Genomic DNA, 14,202 nt, shown 5'->3' on the forward strand with positions numbered 1-14,202 from the left:
TTTTTTGAATGTTGAATTACCTGTGCTCAATAACTCTGTTATCCTTGTCTTCACATCTCTTATGGCCAGAGGCCAGTTTCCCCATACTCTCTGGACTCTCATTGTCTGTGGAATGTAAAACTTTCTATTCCTGATCATTTTTTACTTTATTAAAATACTGTCTGATTCAGTTTTTGGCAGAGGATTCACTGGACTGTATTTATTGGCAATATTGTTATCTACTTAAACAAAGGAGAAAGAAATTAGAGCTGTTTAATGAGGTTCAAAGCCAAGGCGATCCCTGGAATCCCCTTTGGTCTCTGCCTTTTCAAATTATGCTCAAAACTATTATTCTGTGTAAAGAGAAATAGAGAACAGAAGGGAGCCACTGTGTTTCTTTAGGATGTTGATTAGCTTCTGTCACGTAGGAATCAGGGTCTCCCCTGGGTCTTGTCAGACGTGAACTTCAGCCCCTAAAGTATTTGGAAGAGTTGGTTTCTTGTTTGGAAGCCATAATTAACCTAACTCATCATACATCTGGAGCCAGGAGTCACGTTTCTCCAAATCACCACTCCTACAAGATTTCTTCTTCTTAAAGAAGTGTTCCCATAAGGTTCAGTGTATTCTGTCTGGTCAAACTCCATTGTTCCCTCACAGGTTAAGAAAGTGGAAGAACAAAGCATTAGAACATAGGGAAATGATAACCTTAGACATTGAGAAAGTGAAACAAAAGCCTCTGTATACACATCAATTAGTGTATATTTTTGTAAAGCTCACCAGTGCTCTTCTTGAGCTGCTCAAATCCCAAGTAGATTAGGAAATACTGGTTTCTGTTTATGACAAACATAGTCTGCATTCACTTTTGACTTCTTGGAGAGTGAGTGGAATGTTTCATACGAAATGATGATTTCTTTTGAAGAAACATCTTGATGAGGATGAGAAAGACAAAACTCCCTGAGCACAGCCTAGGTGCCAGAGAGGAGTTGAAGGAAGCACTAATTTGCTCTGCCTGATCATGTGGGAGAATTGGGGTTTCCCAAGGTATCCCCAGAATGAGAGAAGACCAGGGGGACTTACATATGCCTGCAGGATTCCTTCATCTTGTTCTCTGCTTGAATGAACTTGGCACATAGTAGATGCTCAATAAATGTTTGCCAACTCAATGGAAAGCAAGGGGAATGTGAGGAACTCTTGGGGGAGAATCCTGTTTGACTTCTCATAATTTAGGGTCTAGGAGCTCAAGCCATTCAACTTGAACATCAGAGGAATGAGGGATCCAGAAAAGTTGGAAAAGATTGGAACTGGAAACCTTTGATTACATTCATTTTATAGTTATGAAAGCTAAGCTCAGAAAAGTTAAATGATCTGCCTAAAGTTATTATGAAATTTGAGTAGGAGCATTAGGGCTTGACCCAAATCATCCTGCTCTGAGTTTTGTCTTGATTATCTGTTACTTTTGTAACATTTTGTCTGTCCTCTTGTCTGTCCATTCTTAGGCTCTAACTACTTTTTTATTTTACTTTATGGTTTATTACAGGGCTGCCCAGGTAGCTCACTGGTAAAGAAACCACCTACTAATGTAGGAGATGCAGTTTCAATCCCTGGATTGGGAAGATTCCCCTGGAGAAGGAAATAGCAACCCACTCCAGTATTCTTGCCTGGGAAATCCCATGGACAGAAGAGCCCCAGAAAGCTACAGTCCATGGGGTCACAAAGACTCAGACACAACTTAGTGACTGAACAACAGCATGGTTTATTATAGATATGGAATGTATTTTCCTATGTTATAGAGTAGGACTGTGTTGTTTATTCATCCTACATCTAATAGTTTATATCTGCTAATCCCAAACTCCCAATCCATCTCTCCCCCACCCCTCATCCCCTTGGCAGCCATAAGTCTGTTCTCTATGTTTGTTTACCTGTTTCTGTTTTCATAGATATGTTCATTTGTGTTGTATTTTAGATTCCACAGATAAATGATATTATGTATTTGTCTTTCTCTTTCTGACTTACTTCACTTAGTATGATAATCTCTAGGTCCATCCTTGTAGCTGCAAATGGCATTATTTCATTCTTTTCTATGGCATACACACACACACACACACACACACCACATCTTCTTTATCTATTTATCTGTCAATAGACATTTAGGTTGCTTCCATGTCTTGGCTATTATAAATAGTGTTGTTATGTACATTGGGGTGCATGTATCTTTTTTAATTATAGTTTTGTTGAGATGTATGTCCAGGAGTTGAATTTCTGGGTCTTATGGCAAGGTTTCCCTGGTAGCTCAGCTGGTAAAGAATCCACCTGCAATGCAGGAGACCCCGATTCAATTCCTGGGTGGGGAAGATCCCCTGGAGAGAGGAAAGGCTACCCACTCCAGTATTGCTGGGCTTCCCTGGCGGCTGAGGTGGTAAAGAATCTGCCTGCAATATGGGAGACCTGGGTTCGATCCCTGGATTGGGAAGATCCCCTGGAGGAGGGCATAGCAACCCACTCCAGTATTGTTGCCTGGAGAATCCCTATGGACAGAGGAGCCTGGTGGGCTATAGTCCATAGGGTTTTGAAGAGTCAGACATGACTGAGCAACTAAGCACATGGCAACTCTGCTTTTAGTTTTTTGAGGACCCTGCATATTGTTTTCCATAGTGACTGCACCAGTTTATATTCCTGCTAATGATGTAGAAGGCCTCAATTCCGTTCAGTGCAGTCGCTCAGTCCTGTCATGAGAACAGCATGAACAATAGAAGATCTAACCACTGCTTTTCGGGCCATAGTCTAACTTTATTGAAGTGCAAAAGGAAATGGAATCATGCAGTAGGTTCCAAAGTGACTATTTACCAAACTACTGTGAAGGCTTTTGTTCTCCAAGAGAGCTGAACATTTTAGAAGGGAGTAAGGAAGGCATCAATAAAGTCAAATGGACACGGATTGCCCAATGATCTATTTCAAGGGGACTCTTGGCATGAAATATAGATCCACACCCACCCCTAGTTATGGTTCATTTCTCTCGCTAATAGTCTCAGTCTCAGTGGCTGTTAGTGAATAATAGGTGTTATTTTCATGCCTGATAAGTGATTCAGCCAGATCTCAGGGACGTGTCCTCCCAGGAGAAAGGAACCAACATGTTTCTCAAAAAGGACATTCACTAGGGTGGATAAAAAATGAGAGGAGTGAAATTTGTTTGTGATTAGGAAGTTTGCTCAGAGTCATGGCCTAGAAGTTGCAAGGAATAGAAAGTAAAGATGCAGATTTGTGCAGTTCTCCTGTTTGCCTCTGGCTGGGTTCTTGCTGGGTGAAGGAGCAGAGGTGGCAGACGCTTGGACTGGTACTGAATTGGGCTCAGAAATTCCTGATGCGCAAGCTGGCTGTGTGGCTGAGGAGAGAGCTCCGGCAGGCTTGGGAAGGAAGTGGTGCCACGTGGAAGCTCCCTGGGCCCTGAGGTCTTGGTGTGAGAGCTGGTGGACAGTGGGCAGAGCTGAAGAGGAGGGAGAGAGCAGTTTGGATTTAACCTGAGAGAAAAGAGACAAAGTTGGGAAAAGGGAGCAATTGAAGGGTGGATGCTGGAGAAGGGGGACTCTTCTTTGAGGCTGGTGGGAAGGTTGGGGAGACCAGCCCAGAGAGTGAGGAATTCTGAACTGGAAGCCAGAGTAAGTTGAGACACTGCCAAATGAAACCCCATGGTGGATGCGCTCAGATGACACGATGGCCCAGCAGTCCTGTGGGAGCACCCAGTCAGGCACTGGCCACCGTTCAGATCCGATGTGCATCCAACCAACAGTGCATTTCAGCACCTCTTCCCATACCCTTAGTTAGCCTGAGAGAGGTGTAGAGAATAACTGGTTAGAAGATCAGAGAAGCTGGAACAAGATGGCAACAGGGTCCCATTAAAAAAATTTTTTTTAATTACTTTTGTTTATTTATTTGACTGTACCAGGTCTTAGTTGCGGCACACAGGATCTTTAGTTGTGGTGTGTGAGATCTAATTCCCCGACCAGGGATCAAACATAGGCCCCCTGCATTGGAAGCATTCAGTCTTAGCCACTCGACCACCAAGGAAGTCCCAGCAGGGTCCTTTTTAGGGAGCTTCCCATGCGTGGGGCAGCCAAGTCATTTTCCTTGCACCCCCACCATGTCTAGCCTTCCTGTGGGCACCACTGTTTGTATCGACAGAAATGAGCATGGAGGAGCCTCTAGAAACTCTTTCTTTTTCTGGTTGGCACCTGGGATCTAGTTCCCCAACTAGGGATCAAACCTGCACCCCCTGCAGTGGAAGCACAGAGTCTTAACCACTGCACTGCCAGAGAAGTCCCTCCAGAGACTCTTAAGATCAAGTGCTCAGGGAACAGATACGGACAAGCTGGGTGATTCTTGTTCTCCAGACCTTTTGGCTAGTCATCAAACCGTCAGGAATAAAAATATCATGGACTCCATCTGACTTCCTATAATGGATTTTTTTTTTTTTTTTTAAGAAGTGGAGCAGATGTTTCACACAGCAAGAAAGAATACTTAAGGTTTGCAGGTGGAATGAGATCTGTATTGCGGCACTTAAAGGGCACTTGTATGGGAATATGCACACAGTTACGTTCCACCAAATTTATTTAAAATATTTATTTTATTTATTTATTTGGCTGTACTGGGTCTTAGTTGTAGCATGCGGGCTCTGGTTCCCTGACCAGGGATCAAACCCAGGCCCCTGGCATTGGGAGCGCCAAGTCTTAACCACTAGACCACCAGGGAAGCCCCTGCAGCCAGCTTTGAAGGCAAATTTTCCCTTCGCTGATACAAGTGGCATGTTGTTGGGTGATGGGTATATTTTATCAATGATACTGTTGAAATCCCTGGTCCACTACATCATGAAAGACATCATCCTTCACTTTCTGCTTTTTACTAGTTCCATTTTTTTTATTTTGAAGGTTAAGGGTGGGCTCATTGTTGTTTATCATGGGAGTTACTTAAGTGAATACTGATGCGCGGTTTCTGTTTGCACACGGTTGCATGGCTTTTACAGTCATTGTTTTAACATTTTGTGAGCTCCCACTCAACACCAGGGACATTGACAGCTGCTGGATACAATTATGAAAAGATGTCATCACCATCCTTCAGAGCATATGGAATGGACACAGGCCATATAGGAATGACCACTAAAACAGAGGTACACGCAGATCTCTGGAGTCAGGAGACCTGGTTCTGAGATGTAGGTTTCCTTGGCAATCTGGAAACCCCAGAGAAGTCACACACCTCCTTTGAGACAGGAGAAAGTCTCTGCCAGAGAGGCAAGCATTTCCCCTTGACAGCCGACAGAGTAGGACCTGGAACCCAGGTGTATCAGGGACCATCCCTTTCATCCCTGTGGCCTCACACTGCTTGGATGGTCAAGAGAACTCCCAAAGGAGAAAAAGGTCATTGCATATCTGAACTTCCCACTATGTGTGGAAGACTTATGTATGATAAAACATATGAATAAAAGCACCCATTTTTCTTAACCATTATTTTTTCATGCCTTATCACTCTGATGAAGAAACCAGAGATGTGTTAGAGAATGTTTCTTCTGCTAAACTGGGGTGCTCATTAGACCAAAGCTGACAGTGACAGCTTTGTGCCAGCATGTCTGTGGGATGTGGAAGAGAACAGAGAAACCTGTTTGAAAGATGGTTCTTGTCCCACAGCAGATTTCCTAATCCATTTTCCCTAATTCTTCACACTTATGAATAATTCATTGAACAGTCTGAACTTGTGGCAGAGACAATTCTTTAAAAAAAAAACCTAGCTCTTTGTCTTTAATTGTTCTATGACAGATTGCTCATTCCTTTTCCTTAGTGGTGGATCAGGTAGATCTGAAGCTTTGGTATAAAATGTCACGAGCACATTGAATTGAATTCTTGCTTCTCTCCTTGCCCAGCCTGGCTTCAGCATGAGGGGCCTGGAGTGGATGGAATTGGGCTTCTCTTGTACACAGCCCTCCTCTGCCTCTGTGGAGTCACCTTTTCCTGCAGTGCACTAGGGATTGATGCTTCTAGGGACCTGTCTCTGTGGGTGTTGCTGCTTTCCTGTCATGGCTGTCTGGGTAGCAGGTGCTCAGATAACAGCTTTTGAGGGCCCCATGTGTGAATCTAGTGGAAGTTCCTTTTAGAAGTCAAAGCTATGGTTTTTCTAGTAGTCATGTATAGATGTGAGAGTTGGACCATAAAGAAGGCTTAGTGCTGAAGAACTGATGCTTTCAAAGTGTGATGCTGGAGAAGACTGTTGAGAGCCCCTTGGACTACAAGGAGATCAAATCAGTCAATCCTAAAGGAAATCAACCCTGAATATTCATTGGAAGGACTGTTTCTGAAGCTGAAGCTGCAATACTTTGGCCACCTGATGCAAAGAGCCAATTCATTGGAAAAGACCCTGATGCTAGGAAAGATTGAGGGCAGGAGGAGAAGGCAGTGACAGAGGATGAGAAGGCAGTGATAGAGGATGAGATGGTTAAATATCATCACCAACTCCATGGACATGAGTTTGAGCAAACTCCAGGAGATAGTGAAGGACAGGGAAGCCTAATGTGCTGCAGTCCATGGGGTCACAAGGAGTCAGACATGACTGAGTGACTGAACAGCAACTGACCTTCACAGTTCCCTGATATAGGAGATCCATTCTGACCAGGCCTGACCTCTTTTGATTCCCTAAGCTCCCACCTTGATGACCTATCTAGAGATTCCCACTAGTGAGGTTTTTTCAATCTGCTGACCATCCTTTTTGAATGACATACCAGCAAGAAGACAGTCTTGGCTGTTTCTGTTGTGCCTGCCATTCTAAGACAAATCCATGTATCCTTTTTTTAAAAATGTATTTTTTGTTAATTAATTTTTATTGGCGTATAGTGGCTTTACAACGTTGTGTTAGTTTATGCCGTACAGCAAAGTGAACCAGCTATAAAAGTGAAAGTGAAAGTTGCTCAGTTGTGTCCCACTCTTTGTGACCCGATGGACTATACAGTCCATGGAATTCTCCAGGCCAGAATACTGGAGTGGGTAGCTATTGCTTTCTCCAGGGGATTGTCCCAACACAGGGATTGAACCAGGTCTTGAACGCAGGTCTCCCTCATTTCAGGCAGATTCTTTACCAGCTGAGCCACCAGGGAAGTCCAAGAATACTAGAGTGGGTAGTCTATCCCTTCTCCAGGGGATCTTCTCGACCCAGGAATTGAACTGGGGTCTCCTGCATTGCAGGCGGATTCTTTACCAGCTGAGCTATATGTATACATATATCTCCTCTTTTATGGATTTCTTTCCCATTTAGGTTACTACAGAGCACTGAGCAGAGCTCCCTGTGCTGTAGAGGAGGCTTTCATTACTTACCTAGTTTTTACATAGTATCAGTAGTGTGTATATATGTCAATTCCAGTCTCCCAGCTCTTCCCATTACCCTTCCCCCCTTGGTATCCATATGTTTGTTCTCTATGCCTATGTCTGTTTTGCATAAGGTCATTTATACCATTTTTCTAGATTCCACATATATGCATGAATATTCGGTATTTGTTTTCTCTTTGACTCCCTTCACTCTGTATGGTGGTCCAGGAAATTCATGTATTCTTGATTCTCCAAGTTGTGGGAATTCAAATGGCCACTTGCCACCCCTCCTTCCACCTGCCATTCCTCTCCAGTTCTCTTTCCCTCCCATTCCAATGGAAGGCATGGAAGCATTTCAACCCAACTGTGACTAAGCAACACTTCAACTGGAGGAAGATGTTGATTTCCTCTTATGTCAAGTCCCCCAAGCACTATGCATGGTGCTCTGGTCAGGAAGATCCCCCAGAGAAGGAAATGGCAACCCACTCCAGTATTCTGGCCTGGAGAATTCCATGGACAGAGGAGCCTGGAAGCCTACAATCATGGGGTCCCAAAGAGTCAGACATGACTTAGCAACTAAACAACAACAAGAACAATGGCTTGGACCACCCATCATTTGGCTTTGGGGCTGTAAACCCTCCCTCCTCCCCAAAGTTTCTAAATAGTTCAGAGGCTTCTGATTCCAGCCGGTTTTCCAGTTTCCTTCCCAGTCCCCATGACTGTGTGCTAAATAGACAGAGTGGGAGGAGGAGGAGGATGGAACTCAGCTTCCTCTTAGTCATCTCTGCAGGGGGTAGGGTCTGTGCTGTGCTCAGTCCCTCAGTCATGTCTAACTCTTTGCGACGCTATGGACTGTAGCCCGCCAGGCTCCTCTGTCCGTGGGATTCTCCAGGCAAGAATAGTGAAGTGGGTTGCCATGCCCTCCTTCAGGGGATCTTCCCAACCCAGTGATTGATCTTCCCAACCTGCATCTCTTATGTCTCCTGCACTGGCAAGGAGGTTCTTTACCACTAACACCACCTGAAATGCAAACTGTGTTTTCCCTCAGCAAAATTTCTCAACTGCAGTTAAAAAAAAAAAAATCCCCCCCCCCCCAAAAATTCCACAGAATACCCTAATACAATGAAGGTAATGAAACATTCCTGGTATATCAAACACATGGATGAATTAATTCAGAGTAACGCACAGGTGAAGCAAAATCATTTTCAGCCTCAGATGCTCTTCCTCACACGAACCCCTTCTAGGGCCCTAGGAGGAGCCCTGGGAATGTCTGTACATGGCTATGTGTGTTTGCACAATCTGAACAGACATGATATTTTTAGCCACCTCTGGTTAGGATCGCTATCTCTTTCCACTCTGACTTCCTCTCTATTCATTTCCCTTTGTGTCACTTGGCATTGGAGGGACTCAGGTCTATTTGGGATCTGGAATGGAATTGGTGATGCATCTAGCTTGGGTTTGGTGAGATACATTTTTGTGATTCACAGTCCTTTGCAAGTAAAGTGACAGCCTTGCTCCCCATCCTCCATGTAGGAATGGTTTTCAGGCACACTCGTCTGATTTGTCAGAACCGTGTTGTCATCGAGTGCAGGGGCAGGCATTGTGCCCCGTATGAACATGCCCTGCAGCCAGCAGCACGGGATGCACATGCATACTGGGAGAGAAGCAAAGTTTGAAATAGACTCAGACTCGGCCAAGCTTGTTTTCCACAGGCAACTGTAACATAAAGTCAATTCCAAGAGATCTGCCCAAATCAGGAAAACAAATTCTGGTTTAAACTTATGATCAGTGAATGGAGATAAATTTCTCTCATATACCAAAAAAACTTGACCAACAGGTTTTCCTCAATTTTACCATTCTAAAACTGTACGTGATATTGCTAATAATGAGTTGTGATGCTGAAAAAGACTTTTATAACCCATGTCAATCCTAAAGGAAATCAGTCCTGAATATTCATTGGAAGGACTGATGCTGAAGCTGAAGCTCCAATACTTTGGCCACCTGATATGAAAAGCTGGCTCAATGGAAAAGACCCTTATTCTGGGAAGATTGACGGCAGGAGGAGAAGGGAGCAACAGAGAATGAGATGGTTGAATGGCATCATTGACTCAGTGGACATGAGTTTGAGCAAACTCCAGGAGATGGTGAAGGACAGGGAAGCTTGGTGTGCTGCAGTCCATGGGGTCACAAAGAGTTGGACACAACTTAGCAACTGAACAACAATGATAGTAATAAACAATTTTGATCAGCCATGCCAGAGAGAAGACTGAATTTGTTTTCTATTCTTGCTACAGAAAAGGATACTGAAAATTGTCATCATATGGAAAAGATACCAAAGAGCATGCAGCTAAAGATGTGGGGGGAGGGGAGGGGGAAGTATTACAGTGGGGTGTCAGGCAAGCAGTTTTTTTTGTGAAAATTGTGTTATTTTTTCAATTTTGTGAATTTGTTGCATTTTTAGCTCTTTAAACAATGGTAATTTGTTTTGATTCCCTGCTCCCAACACTTCCCAGGTGGTGAAGTGATAAAAAAATCTGCCTGCCAATGCAAGAGACACAAGAGACACAGTTTCCTCATTTCTTGGGTCGGGAAGATCCATTGGAGAAGGAAATGGCAAGCCACTCTAGAATTCTTGCCTGAGATCCCATGGACAGACGAGCCTGGCGGGTTACAAAGAGTCCAAGGGGCTGCAAAGAGTCGGATGCGACTTAGCACACACCTACCCACCCCACCCCCACCATTTTTGAAAAGGTTATTCTCATACCTAGTTTTGTTTTGGTGATTTCATATTCTTCCTCTTAAATATGGTTCCTTAATTTGTTTAAGCTTCCGGTGTCACGAGCCTGGATCAGCCTTGGTCATCCACTCTGTGTTCAGTGTAACACATCACCGGAGCTGGCAGACTTGGTCCTTGCACATGAGGGTTTCACAGTCTTGCTAAAATAGTCATCTTCCATCTCTGAGGACTGTTCTGGTGAAATGGAGTCTCCTTCTTGCTACAGGTAAAAGTATCCTTGTTTGGAACTCTTTTGGGTTTGACTCGAAACACTGCATCATTTTTGACCTACACTCCTGGGAATTATCCCAAACAAATAATTTGAAAGGAGAAAAAGCTCCACCTTCATTGTCATTATCTATTTTGTAACCAACAGTGGGGTCTGGCCGCTTGCTGCTCAAAAGTCATTAAAGATGCCAGGTTGGTGGAAAGGAAAATATTTTATTTTGGTGGGGGGAAGTGGAATAGACTGCTATCCAAAGGCTGACTCCCCCCACTGACAACCAGGGGGCAATAGCTCTTATAGGCTGAGTGAGGGGGCTCCATGCAGAAACAGCACAATCAGACACAACAGTCATCTTGAAACTGGTCATCGATGGTCTGACCAGTATCATCTTGACTGTTTTAAGTACAGTTAATCATCCGTTCTGGGGTTGATTTTCTCCCGTTTCCTTAAGGCTAGTTCTCGGAATTCTGGCAGCTTATGTCATGGCTACAGTCTGGTTATGTAGTTAACATCATGTAGTTAACTTCTACATGGTGACAGTTTTAGTATCTATAAGACATCTCACAGGATATAGCTCAGAATATTATCTATAGTCCTTGAGAAGGAACGAATAAATAAAGGTCTTTTATTTTGCTTAATGACTACATTATTATTATTTGGTCTCCTCTGACTGTTTTCCTTTGTTTCCACATGTTCTCACTTCTCTGATTTAACTTATTCTTTGGCTAAAGTTTAACCACAGACAAAAGGCAGGCAGAGGACGTGGAGCACAAGGACCATAGGGTTCTTCACCTTTTCAATTTTACTATGTAAAATCTGTAAGGCATCTTAAATATTCAACCCCCAGGGAATTATTTAGAAAATAATGGTGCCTCCATATACATCTTCTCTTCCCAGCTGGGACATCAACTTGGAAAAAATATGTATACAGTTGTCCCATAATATATCCTCAAGGGATTGGCTCCAAGACCGCTATGGATACCAAAATCCAGCAATGCCCAAATCCCTTATATAAGATGTCCTAGAGCACATTCTCCCATACACATTAAAGAAACTCTACATTCTTTATAATAGTTAATACAATATAAATGCTAGGTAGATAATAGTAAATAACAATGCAAATGCTATGTGAATAGTTGCCAGTGCAGGGACAAAAATCAAGTTTTGCTTTTTGGAAGTTTGTGGTGTTGTTTTTCTTTTCAAATATATATATTTTATTTATTTATTTTATTTTTTGGCTATGGTGGGCTGCATGCAGGCTTTCTCTGGTTGCAGTGAGTGGGGGTTAGTCTTCATTGCTGTGCATTCACTTCTGAGTGTAGTGGCTTCTCTTTTGCAGAGCACAGGCTCTCGGGCACAGGCTCAGAAGTTGTGTGCTCGTGTCAGGCCAGTGTGTGCTCCTCGGTTCTGTCTCGTCACAACAAAGATTTGGAGTGACGGACATTAAAGCCCTTGGCGTGTCACAGCTCTTGGGTCTTGGACAGACCATGTTATAGTTCTCAGGTCTCGAACAGACTGTGCTATAGCTCTTAGACAAATCAGTGTTACAGCTCCGTATTACAGCTCTATTTTATTTAGATAATAGCAGGAAAATCCATCCTGAGGCGTGAGGGCATGTCGACCCAAAGACGTGAAGAGAAGAGTGCCCCAGCGCGCAGGAGAGAGAGAGAGAGAGAGAGAGAGAGAGACCCCCAGCCCTCTGGCTCCTCTTTTTATATGTCCACACCCCCCCCCCCCATTGAATAAACAGACGTTACAAAATGACTTGTACACTGACAGCAGTGTGTGAAAATGTCTGTTCGGATGGTGATTGGAAGTGAAAGGCTCGAGTGGTTGTTACAGCAATGTAGGACTGCGGGGGGGGGGGGGGGTTTGTCTTCTCTTTGTTTTCTTCAGTGCAGCCAGGATGCTTTTATGTTTGTTTCCAAAGGAGGGGCATCCAGATGCCTTGGTGCTGCTGTCTGGGCTCTTCCCATTTGACGTTTTTCTTTCCTCTGCATGGTCTGATCTCCCCAACCTATGCCCACAGGAACACATGCACATGCCCATGTGCACACGCACACCCACCCACACACACACACATTCTTTTTTTTTTAAGATTTTTTTTTAATGTGAACCATTTTAAAAAGTCTTTATTGAATCTATTACAACATTGCTTTTGTTTTATGTTTTGGATTTTTGGCCCCAAAGGCATGTGGGCTCTTAGCTCCCCCATCAGGGGTTGGCTGACACACTGCGCCATGTGATGACAGATGACCCTGGGGAAGGTTTCAGATGCTACTGGGACAGCAGTTCAGGGCAGAGCAGGGGGAATGTGCGTTCCTGCCTCATGAAGTGCATGGCTCCGGGTTAGCCATTTTCTGCACAAGGAGTTATTCATTTCGTCTCTTCAGTGCAGAGCAGACCCAACAGAGCTAGAGTTCTGCTTCTGGCTAAAGATCGCATGCTTCATGGAACAACTCAGGACTCTTGTGATGTAGGGCCAGACTTCAGGATGGAGGTAGGGCTGGTGAGACAAGGAAAGGAGACTCCTCTTTCTCTTATAGGAGCACTGGATAGAACCATAAGCATGAATTCAAGGAGCCTAAGGGGAAACTGTTAGGGATACTGGGAAAGATGGTGGCTCAGTGGAACTCACCATTGATGAAATGGTACCCTTTGCTGATGGGATTATGGTTCTGGAAATGACATTAAGAAAACAGAAGTCTTTTAAAAAGGTTGATTAATTTGGCTGTGTCCAGTCTTAGTTGCATCATGCAGGATCTTTCATTGTGGTGCATGGACTCTAGTTGTAGTGCAATAGCTCAGTAGTTGTGGCTCAGGGGCTCACTTGTTCTGAGGCATGTGAGATCTTAGGTCTCTGATTAGGGATCAAACCTGTATCCCCTGCATTGCGAGGCAGATGCTCAACTACTGGACCACCAGGGAAGCCCCTGGAAGACTTTCTTTAAGGAACTGGTTACTCCTTATTTTGTGATCAGTACAGTCCATTAAACTGGGTACCCAAGGTAAGCCTCTGACAGAGTCAAAGGAAAAGGTGCTGAGAGGGGCACATTTGTGATTTCCTGAAAGATGGGCACCCAGGTGATGGGGAGAGTTGAGGGGGAGTCTGGGATGGCCAACAGTTCAGTGACACTGGACAACCTCAGTACTCCAGCTCATGGGGAGCAGGGAGACAATGCTTAGGAGAACCTACCTCTCCTTTTTCCCCAGATGGAGTCAATGTAGTTTATTTGTTGTTCAGTCACTCAGTCATGTCCTACTCTTTGTGACCCCATGGACTACAGCACACCAGGCTCCTCTGTCCTTCACTATCTCCCGGAGCTTTCTCAAATTCATGTCCATCAAGTCGGTGATGCCATCCAACCATCTCATCCTCTGTTGCCCCCTTCTTCTCCTGCCCACAATCTTTCCCAGAATCAGGATGTTTTCCAGTGAGTCAGCTCTTCACATCAGGTAGCCACAGTATTGGAGCTTCAGCTTCAGCATCCGTCTTTCAAATGAATGTTCAGTGTTGATTTCCTTTAGGATTGATAGGTTTGATCTCCTTGCAGTCCGACTCTCAAGAGTCTTCTCCAACATCACAGTTCAAAAGCATCAGCTCTTCAGTGATCAGCCTTCTTTATGGTCCAGCTCTCACAATGTAATTCATTGACTGATTGATTAGCTTTTATTGAGCCAGGCCTTCCTTATTCTGAACGCTGGGAATATAGAAATGAAGTGTCCTTTCAGAAGCTCTTGAGAACACTTTGAGAGTTCTTTGAGGTCATATACATGCAAGAAGACAAGGCAAGACTCATTGTTACTGAGAGGAGAGACAGTGTAGGTGAGCCCAAGTGAGTAATGTTCCCAGGGAGGTAGCACTTGCTGATGCACACATGCTT

The 14,202-nt window shown here is 44.1% G+C and overlaps 1 non-coding gene across 1 annotated transcript; it reads right to left on the reverse strand.

Annotated features, from left to right (window-relative positions):
• Positions 1–4,649: 4,649 nt before the first annotated feature.
• TRNAG-CCC lies at positions 4,650–4,722 on the reverse strand. Its single transcript has one exon. It is a non-coding gene; the product is annotated as a tRNA-Gly (tRNA).
• Between the last annotated feature and the right edge of the window lie 9,480 nt (positions 4,723–14,202).

Source organism: Cervus elaphus, chromosome 13 (genome assembly GCF_910594005.1).
Source record: "Cervus elaphus chromosome 13, mCerEla1.1, whole genome shotgun sequence".
Lineage (NCBI taxonomy): Eukaryota > Metazoa > Chordata > Mammalia > Artiodactyla > Cervidae > Cervus > Cervus elaphus.